Here is an 11082-nt window from a genome sequence, read left to right on the forward strand (position 1 = left end):
GTCGGTGTCTTTGGAAAAATACATATTTAATCACAGATAGAGAGAGATTAGAAACGGATAGTGTAGTAGGAAGATTAGTGGAGAAAAGGAGGCTGAATAACTTGGATTACGTGGAATAGCATCCATGCTCCAGATGGGAATACAGCCAGAAAAACGGGAGCAAGAAAGAAGCGACATGGGGGAATCACTCTTTCCGGAAACTGATCCGATTTCTTTATTTTTGGGTTTGCTTATATACCTTTTGTTACACATAGGGATGAATACAGAGTCGTGCGGGGGTCAGCAGTCCTGACCTTTATCAAAATCAGGTGCTTCACATAAATGTATAAAAAAAGGTCTTAGGGATATTACATCATCTTCTGGCCATGAATGAGACCTGCTGACATTTTATGATCCTTTCTTTCTGATAACCAAAAAACTTATTTCTTCCAAGGGTGTTTTTTCTTAAACCAGGCACCACCCTCCAAATAAAGTTACATTCCTATAGGGTGAGGGTGTAGTGAGTTACAATCAAGAAAGGAATGTATTTAACTCAAGGTTAACATGATTAGCCTTAAAGGTTAATACTTATTTCTCCTATATGCATAAAGGTTAATACTTATTTCTCCTATATGTTAGTTATATTCACTATAAGGGTAGGGAACATGGAGATTTAGCAGCAAACATCAGCGCAACAAATGAAAATCCTTTCACCAATGCTCCCCTTAAGATCTATTTAGTCTTAAGATATGATAAAGTTACATTCTTACATAGCAGGGACACAGTGATTTATAACAAAGTACAGTGATCTATTACAAAAGAGAAAATCCATTAACTCAAAAAGTCTAGTATTGCTAACATCAAAAACTACCATATTTCCTTTGCTATATTCCAAATACATTGATTAATATATTCCCAGGTGCCTAAGGATATGGAGGCCTGGCGGCGATCATTGACTCAACAAGAAGAAAAAGTCCTATGCTAATTAAGACTCTCAAAATACTCCAAAACTCTCTGTGCTGTTTATGGTTGAGAGGTAGTAAACAATCATGTGCGTAGTGGCGGCAGTAAGGATAATCCTGTCACGCAAGCTAGTCTGTCAGCAGAGAGGTTTGACCTGAGACATCCTTGTCCCACCCAGCGCAGGGAATTAGCAACAATTATTGACACAACAAATGAAGAACCCTTCACCAAATAATTCCTAACCAACACACTATACCAATAATTTTAACTCCCCAAAATAATTTGCCTTTAGTAAGTCTAAGACATCTCGTGCCTCTCAGGTTGGGAGGCTGTAAGCAATCACATGTGGCCGGACAAACCTATACAGGTGGGCTAGATAACCTTCAGAGGAGTCCATAAGCTGAAACACTCTTGAAACGCCCAAGAATTTTTATTGCCTTGGAGCTGCACGTTTACTCCTTCTCAGAGAGAAACGGTTATGGGGGAGAGCCCCCTGTAAAGTCAGAGGTGTAGGTGAGAGCGTAAAACAGACTCTGGTTTTGGGGTTGATGCTCGGGAACAGGGGGTTTCCTGAGGCTTGATCACGCCTTTGCGTATGCCAAGCCTCGTTCCTCATGACCTTTGCCATGGGCGGAGTTCCTCACGCTGGCCCCCGGCAACCCCCCACACCCCATAAACCGCATCTTGTTTGTGAGATGCCCAGGAAGGAAGGAAGCATGCCCCTGAGGGAGCTGGCTCTTTTTAGGAGAAGGTGATTTCAGGAGAGGGCCCCAGCTGTTAGCTGACAACACTTCTAGCAGCTAGGAGTCCTTTTGGCTTGAAGAAGAAACTGGGAAGTACCTCCCAGAAATTCTGAAGCAGTTGTGGGAAAGGAAACAAGTCACCCAGCTTCTAGCAGCAAAGCCTAGGTCTGCACATAGCCTTTTAGACAGCACTGCCCAAGCTCCCAGCTATTTGCTTAGTTTGGCGTATGTTGATTTCCACACACTGACTGCTGTGGAGCATTTCTGGAAAGAATCCTGGATACACAGTGTCTAAGAGTCAGCTGCCTGTCCATGCGTGTCATGTGAGTAACTATGGGGGCTGAATATGAGGAGGAAAGCAGTGTTGCTACATCTCATTAGGTGGTTAGGAAGACAGAATGTCTGTCCAGACTTACCAGAGAACTGTCTGGTTTAAACAAATGAGGGTGTGACAATCTTGGGAAGGTAACTACAGTGTCACTACAGTGATGAGTATTCTGCTGAACCAGCGCAGTCAGGAAAGAGAAATAATGCAAATCGGTGACGGCCTTGGTGATCTTACAAAGTGAGATGATCCCTTCTACACTGTGATGCAAAGTTTACTGTGCGCACATGTAAAATTTTTAATTACAGCCTTCTTCTGGCAATTATACTAAATTATTTTATTTCTGACAAAATAATCAAAATCCTACAAATATGAATTTCATGAATTTAGCCATTTTATCTCAGATATTATGAGTGTTCACTGACAGTGAAATTAAAAACACACCTGTTAAAAGAAAATACTTTGGCAATTTTGGAAGACCCAAAGTGAGGGTGAAACCCCGACCCCGCTTTAGAACACCAGTCCATGGAAACTGCATCCCATAACCTACTTAATCATGTCTGGTTCCCATGGCAACAGCCACTGAAGCAGCTTCATTGAATAAGACTGAATGTGATCAACTGCCAACATGGAAATAAAAATCCTCCCCTATTCTCTCTGTTTTTCAGCATTTTTCTCTCCAGCATGTTCTGTGGTACAAAGCACGGCTTGGTACACTGCCTGTATCTCCCTCCTCCTACACTCACCATATTTTGTTGGCAAAGTCCCCTCTACACTGTTTTCAACACAGAACACCGAAGTGGGGGAGGGGAGCATTTCATTGGTTCAAAAACACTAGGCAAGTAAATAGAAATAGCTCAGATAGTCCCTCACCCATGTGTGTCTCTTTGCTAAGAGCTCAGTTTCTCTTTCAGTCAGTAATGTCTTTTTGTGTTGGAATCAAGTAAGAGCATATTTGTGTTCAGGAGCAAGACAGATTTCCTAAGTAAGAGAGAAGCTATTTTTAGAGGATTTCGGGAGGGTGGGGGAAGATCTTGGAATCCATCTAAACTTAGATTCAGCTTTTGGAACAGTACGTCTCATGGGGTGCACTGCAGAAACATTTCATCTGGCTTATTATAAACTTCCTGACATGTAAATGTCCTCAAAGACTGTACGGGTAGAGCCTGGAGCTGCCAATTGGAATATCACACATCTTCTCTCTTCTTTTCTTTTAAAGCACATTGTCAGTTTTCTAGTTCTTCAAGAACCCTTCAATGAGGTCAGGTTGTGCTGAAAATAACATACTGGAGATATATCTGGGCTGAAGGTCAGTACATTTGGATGAGTTAGCTTTTTTGTGTGTGTGGGGGAAATAGAGGAGTTGAATCACTCACTGCACATCAGAACTTTCTGAAAATCCGCCCCGCCCCCCCCCCTTTTTAAGTTCTATTTATTTGTGGCTGTGCTGGGTCCAGTGGTCATGTATGGATGTGAGAGTTGGACTGTGAAGAAAGCTGAGCGCGGAAGAATTGATGCTTTTGAGCTGTGGTGTTGGAGAAGACTCTTGCGAGTCCCTTGGACTGTAAGGAGATCCAACCAGTTCATCCTAAAGGAGATCAGTCCGGGGGGTTCTTGGGAAGGACTGATGCTGAGACTGAAACTCCAATACTCTGACCACCTCATGTGAAGAGTTGACTCATTGGAAAGGACCCTGATGCTGGGAAGGATTGGGGGCAAGAGGAGAAGGGGACGACAGAGGATGAGATGGCTGGATGGCATCACCGACTCGATGCACATGAGTTTGAGTGAACTCCGGGAGTTGGTGATGGACAGGGAGGCCTGGTGTGCTGCGATTCATGGGGTCGCAAAGAGTCGGACATGAATGAGCGACTGAACTGAACTGAACTGGACTGTGCTGGGTCTTGGTTGCTGCGCGCAGGCTTTCTCCGGTTGTGGCCAGCAGGGCCTACTCTCTAGTTGCAGTACGTGGGCTTCTCACTGCAGCGGCTTCTCTTGTTGCGGAGCATGGGTTCTAGGGTGAATGGGCTTCAGCAGTTGCAGTGTGCAGGCTCAGTAGTTACAGTTAGTAGGCTCTAGAGCACAGGCTCCATAGTTGTGGTGCATGGGCTTTTTTGCTCCATGCACATGGAATCTTCCTGGACCAGGGATTGAACCCATGTTCCCTGCACTGGCAGGTGGACTCCTTACCACTGGAGCACCAGGGAAGGTCGGTAGATTATTTTTGAGGGACAATGTCAGTAGTAGTGTTTGGTTTAGGGGTTAGCCATATAGATGTGAATGTGAACTGGAAATTTTCATCCAAGGTGGGTGGCCTGGGGGTGGGGGTTGGTGGGCTGGGGCAGATAATACTTGGCAGTTCAACCAATGTGATTGGATAGGTAGTGGATAAATATTATATATGTAATAATTCAGTAGAATAATTTAACCATTATTTGGCAAAGTGTGAACTTTGGATCTTCATTCATACAAATAAACTATTATAATTATTTATGAGATGATTAGGGCAATTTGAGCACTGGTGGAATATTACATGGCATTCCATTACCAAATGCAGATAAGTGACAGGTGTTTGAGGGTTCATGATTGTGTTCTCACTGAGGTTTTCTGAGGGAGTGTCCTCTAAACTCAGACCTCAAGGTTGAAGGGAGCTGGCAGGCACAGACTGAGGCAAGAGGATGAGATGTGAGGTGTTGGGTGGATAAGTCTTCCAGGAAGAGGAAAGTACCCAGGCACAGGCCTGAAGGTGAAAGAAAGTCCTTGGGACTGAAAGCAGCTCAATGTGATTGCCTCAGAGTTTGGCAACAGAAGAGGCTGGGAGGTAGAACTGAGGGGTCAGAAGGCAGTGATTAGAGTCTGGACATTTTCATTAGAGAATGGAAGCCATCGAGCAAGGGAATTCCTGACTAAATTCAGAGTTTAGAAAATCTGTATGCAGGCTTGAATGTCCCAAGAGAATCCCAGGTTTAGAAGGCCTTTTCTGAGTGCTCCAGCCCTCATCTTTCTGAGCTATGGGATCTGTGTTCCTTATTTTTTGCTGTTGCTTCATGCTTCATGCTTCACCACAGGTTTCTGTGGTGGCTAAATTGAAAGTTCCATGCTGACATGAGGGAGGGGTTGCTTACTTTTTGCTATGGACTGAATTGCGTCCCCTGCAAGTTTCTCTCTTGAAGCCTGAACTCCTGATGTGATTGTGTTTGAAGATGGGGCTTTTGGAGGTAACTAAGGTTAAGTGAGGTCATAAGGATGGAGTCCTTGCCTAATAGAATTAATGACCTTCTAAGAAGTGGAAGAGAGAGAGGTCAAGCTTTCTCCACATGCTAACACTGATGGAAACCCATGTGAGGATACAGCAAAATGGCAGCCAGAAGAGGCTCCTCACTAAAACTAGATCATTCTGGTACCCTGATCTCAAGCTTCTAGCCTCTACAGCTACGACAAGATAAACTGCTGTGGTTTAAGCCACACAGCTTAGGCTGTTTTGTTATGGCAGCCCAAGTGGACTAAGACATTCTTTCAGGCCCTGCTCCATCCAGTAATCCTGGGCTGGGACAACCCTTTGAGAGATTTCAAAATCTCTCAAGCCTCTGATCTTGATCAGTCATTAAAGATCATCAATCTTATACTCTTATCATAATCACAGTTTCATATCTTTATATCCAAGTACTTTTCGCACCATTATGAAGCCAAGAGAACATGTAAAGAGATGGTTTTACTGCAGCAATAAATATGTATAATAATCTGATGTTAACATAATCACCCATCTCTTTAGTTTACTCTACGAAGACACATCTTAGGTCTGTTTGGTTTTCCTTACTTGAAAATTCTCAGTCATTACATCAATATGCAATTGCTAACTCCCAAGGTTGGGTGAGCTGCATGTGGTATTTTGGGCATGTGTTTATAAGAAGATAGCCTTTGTTTTATGTTGATAGAGCAATGTTATCTTCTTCTGGCTGCCTTTCATAGACAAGGCAACTGTTCAAAACAAATTGCTTGGCAAATGCAAACTGTTTTGAACAAATTTTGCGAATTTGGACATGATGCTAAAGTTGACTTTTAATTTCCTACACGACAGACTATTGAAGTATGTTTCTTTGCAAAGTCTCTAAGTCCAAGTAAGTGAGTCTTTCAAGAGAGCAAGAAGTACCAGTTTCTCTGGCAAGATCTCAGGGGAACTAGGAGCCCTGTTGCTGCCAAAGTGTTGTCTCGCCACTTCTGTCCATGCCAGAACCACCTTTAGTTGTCCTTTTCTCTGGATATTATATTTTCTCTAACTTCCTTCTAATAATATGATCTTGTGCTCATATTTGTGAATCTGTATGAATTTGTTTCATGAGAATCAAACTCAAGAAGTATCAACTTAATTTTCTTAATTATTATTATTGGCAGCACTGCATAGCATGTGGGATCTTAGTTCCCTGACCAGGGATTAAACCTGTGCCCCCTGCATTGGAAGGCAGAGTCTTAACCTCTGGATCACCAGGCAAGTACTTCAACTTACATTAAATTCTTAAATGAAACTAAATCTGGCTTAACCTCCATTGGCTTCAGTGGTGAAGAAATCCAATCCCAGACTTTGGGTGAAAGAAATAGAGTTGCCCTTTCTTCCTCCTTCATCTCCTCTCCTCATCTGGGTGAAAGTTCTTTGCCAAAGCCCCTGAGTAGCAGCCAGGGTTCCAAACTCTTTGCGTACTTGTAGCCAATCTATTCAGAGGCCCTGTCTCTGCAGATTTGAAAATAGTTCCTACCAGATTTCAGGAGAACTAATATCCTCCATCCCAAGCCCACCTCTTGTCCTCATGCAATATACTTCTACAAACAATAAACTTCTACAATAAACTTCTACTTCAACAAAGAGTTTAACAGGCAATGGCACCCCACTCCAGTACTCTTGCCTGGAAAAATCCCCTGGACAGAGGAGCCTGGTAGGCTGCAGTCCACGGGGTTGCGAAGAGTCGGACACGACTGAGCGACTTCATTTTCACTTTTCACTTTCATGCATTGGAGGAGGCAATGGCAACCCATACCAGTGTTCTTGCCTGGAGAATCCCAGGGACGGGGGAGCCTGGTGGGCTGCTGTCTATGGGGTCACACAGAGTCGGACACGACTGAAGCGACTTAGCAGCAGCAGCATAATCAAGGTATGGAACATTTCTACCACCCCAAAATGTTCTGACATGTTCCCTTCCCTGACTCTAAGCCTCAGTCAACTACTGATTGATTTTCTGTCTAGGATACACCATTCTATCCGTTCACCTGTTGATCCACATTTAGGTTGTTTCCAATTTTTAGTGCTTGTGAATAATGTCTATAACATTTTCATAGAGGTTTTTATGGGAATGCATGTCTTTGATTAGATGTTTAGGAGTGAAATTAGGGATTGTGGATCATAGTATAGGTATACGTCTCCCTATAGTAAGTTTTTGTTTAACTGTTAAAAAACTGCTATTCTCTAAAGTGACTGTACCATTTTTTTTCTGAATAGCAAATAGTTTATTAGTAAATACATGGTTCCAGTGACAATAATAAACTCACCTGAACAGAAGACAATAATCAAATCAAAAGAACAAATGTTTGCTAATGATCAGAAAATCTGTGACCATTAGGGCTGTCACATAGAAATCCAAAATCACTCAGAGGCCAAATCTAAAGAAGATGCGTCCGCTTATTAGTTCATATGGAACAAGTCCATAGTACCTGAAATCTGTAACTGTAGATTATCACCTTTTAACCAAACATGACCTGTTGGCACAAAACAATGTCTTTTAAAGAAATCTGCTGGGCTACTGGTGAGAATTTTGTCTTCTTCAAAATCAATTACTCGTTTACAAATATGTGATTTTGGATCACTTGGGCTTTTTGTAATCACAATGTCATCTCTTTGGATACCATAAAAATGTCAATTAAGACTTTCTGCAAAGACAGTATCTGAATTTTGAATTGTAGGCTCCATTGATGGTTCAAAACACATGACAACACTACCAACATATTCAAAAGCACCATGGGCTATACAGCTATACTAAATAGTATAGCTGACAAGCCAAAATGTTTTTCCCAGAACACCACAAAGCGTAGTTCTATGTAGACTCTGCCACCATTGACCATAGGTCTTTTCAACAAAGCATTCAGTTTTTAGTGTAGTTGCAGGGCTTCCAAGAAAAAACATCTAAAGCATGCTTCAAAGCATATACAGGTGATCCATGATTTCAGGATTCCTGGACCTGCAGAAGTCTGCCTGGCTGTACCATTTTGTGATCCTACCAGCATGATGTGAAAGTTTTAGCTGGTTCATATCCTTGCCAACAATTAACATTGTTAACCTTTGTATTCTTAGTCATTCTAGTAAGTGTGTATTATGTAAAATTTAAATACATCTCTATTCTAAATATACATGGAAATAACTCCATATAACAATACTAATGCCTCTGAGAGGGATATCACTTAGTTTAAGATGATATTGAGGCAGGAGGTAGCCATCCCCACCCCCCAACCCCCACCCCACCATGTAGATACTCCAAGATGAGACTAGCAGGACAATCAAGGCAGGAGGCTAAGTTCTGCCAAGAAAGGAGATGCTGCTGCTGCTGCTGCTAAGTTGCTTCAGTCGTGTCCGACTCTGTGCAACCCCATAGATGGCAGCCCACCAGGCTCCACCGTCCATGGGATTCTCCAGGCAAGAACACTGGAGTGGGTTGCCATTTCCTTCTCCAATGCATGAAAGTGAAAAGTGAAAGTGAAGTCGCTCAGTCGTGTCTGACTCCTAGTGACCCCATGGACTGCAGCCTACCAGGCTCCTCCATCCATGGGATTTGCCAGGCAAGAGTACTGGAGTGGGTTGCCATTGCCTTCTCCAAAGAAAGGAGATAAGAGACCACATATCTCTCATTCTTGAAATCAGGAGAACTCCTCAACTGCGCATGGGCAGAAAGGTTCCTTGGAGCTCAAAAGGGGAGTGATACTAAGTGATGCTAACTACCCGTAGGCCTCTTAGGTAGAATCCATCTTGGCTAAGAGATGTGTGGGCACACATGGGAAGATCTTGAGATATACCAAATATGAACTCTGAACCAGGGAAATCAAAATGATTGGCTAAAGGAAACCTGGAAGTAATGCCCCTTGTAAGTGATTTCAGCTACAATGAGGGCACATCTCTGCAACTCTCTCTTTGAGTCTGCCTGTGTGTCTGTCCACACATACTATACTTTTTTTCCTCCTGGTAAACACTTGACTTGTTTCACTACTTTTCATCTTTGTGGGAATTCTTTTTCTGTAAATCTGCAGAGTCAGGGTCTTGTCACTGACCATTGGTCTAAGTGGCTAGGATTCAGTGCTCTCACCACCGCTACCCAATCCTCAGTCTCTAGCCAGGAACTGAAGCTCTGCTTCAAGCACCTGCAGGCCAAGGCCACCCAAGATCAATATCAGCTAACATCTTAGCTAGTATTCATTCATATAGTTTTTCCAGTATGCAAAGAGTTTGGGATCCTGGCTGCTATTCAAGGGCTTTGGCAAAGAGCCCTCACCCAAATGAGGGGAGGAAAGAATGCGGGAAGAAAGGGCAACTCCACTTCCTCCAGATCAAATGGTAAAATACCTCCTGATTGAGTAAACCCCACATGGAGGCCTTATCCTAATTGAGTGGGAGGAAACTTTTCACCAAAAGTCTTGGATTGGATTTCTCTACTACTAAAGCCAATGAAGGTTGAGCCAGATTTAATTTCATTTAAGAATATAAATAAGTTGACACTTTCTGAATTTGATTCTCATGGAACAAATTCATATATATGAGCCTAAAATCATATTGAAACTCAATGACTTCCTAGGAACCATACAATGGTTCTTAAACTTTTATCAGAACATTGAATGTTATTTCATTGGAATGGGAAATGGGAAAATGAATTATTGCCATTACTAGAAAAAACAGACTCTTTTCTTTTTAAATTTAATTAGCTAATTAATTTATTTTTGGCTGTGCTGGATCTTTGTCGCTGCTTGGGCTTTTATTTTGTTCCTGTGAGCAGGGTCTATGCTCTAGTTGTGGTGTGAGGGCTTCTCAACACAGTCGCTTTACTTGTTGTGGACCATAGGTTCTAGGGAGCTCGGGCGTCAGTAGTTGAGGCAAGTGGGCTCAGTAGTTGTGATTTCTGGGCTCTACAACACAGGCTCAATAGTTGTAGAGCAGGGGCTTAGTTGCTCCTCAGCATGTGGCATCTTCCTGGACCAGGGACTGAACTTGTGTCTCCTGTACCGGCAAGCAGATTCTTTACCATGAGCTACCAGGGAAGCCCCAAGGCAGACTCTTTTCAAACATGGGAAACCATTTCAAAGGGATTCCTTGTTGGGAATTTGGGGAAATCATTAGAGATGATTAAGGTGAGAACTGCTGCTGCTGCTGCTGCTAAGTCGCTTCAGTCATGTCCGACTCTGTGTGACCCCATAGATGGCAGCCCACTAGGCTCCTCTGTCTCTGGGATTCTCCAGGCAAGAATACTGGAGTGGGTTGCCATTTCCTTCCCCAATGCATGAAAGTGAAAAGCGAAAGTGAAGCCGCTCAGTTGTGCCCGATTCTTAGCGACCTAGCGGATGGCAAAATCTGGAGAAAAATGTTGTTTATTCTTACTATTTTTGGAGTTACTGTATTTATTAGACTTACTGCTAGGTCTTGTTGTTGAATGTGTTAATATTATAAGCAACAAATATGGTATTTTATCACACACTTGTTTTCTTAGTATTTTTATTTTTCTCTTCTACTATAAGTGAATTCTAATGTAAATGTAGGTTTTTCCCCCCTTATTTTATACTTTTTAAAAATGCATTCTGAGAAGGAGCCTATAAGCTTCATTAGATAGCAACAATATATAAAAAGTTCCAGTGCATGGGCCCATCCTAGAGATTCTAATTGAACTTGAGTGACACCAGGAAATCTGTATATTTGCTTATACCTGCTGTCATGAAAGGGTGAAACTCTTTGGGGTTAACACCTGTCATACAAGGGATAGGGGCCAATTCTAAAATGTCATACAGAATGGGTAAATGTGGTATTGTAATTTATAATAAATATATATTTAT

At 42.4% G+C, this 11082-nt stretch overlaps 1 pseudogene; it reads right to left on the reverse strand.

Moving 5' to 3' along the window:
* Window positions 1–7590: 7590 nt before the first annotated feature.
* Window positions 7591–8179, reverse strand: LOC138416860 (mitochondrial inner membrane protease subunit 1 pseudogene; annotated as a pseudogene).
* Window positions 8180–11082: the final 2903 nt, after the last annotated feature.

The sequence above is a fragment of the Ovis canadensis genome, chromosome 13, assembly GCF_042477335.2.
Source record: "Ovis canadensis isolate MfBH-ARS-UI-01 breed Bighorn chromosome 13, ARS-UI_OviCan_v2, whole genome shotgun sequence".
Classification (NCBI taxonomy): Eukaryota; Metazoa; Chordata; class Mammalia; order Artiodactyla; family Bovidae; genus Ovis; species Ovis canadensis.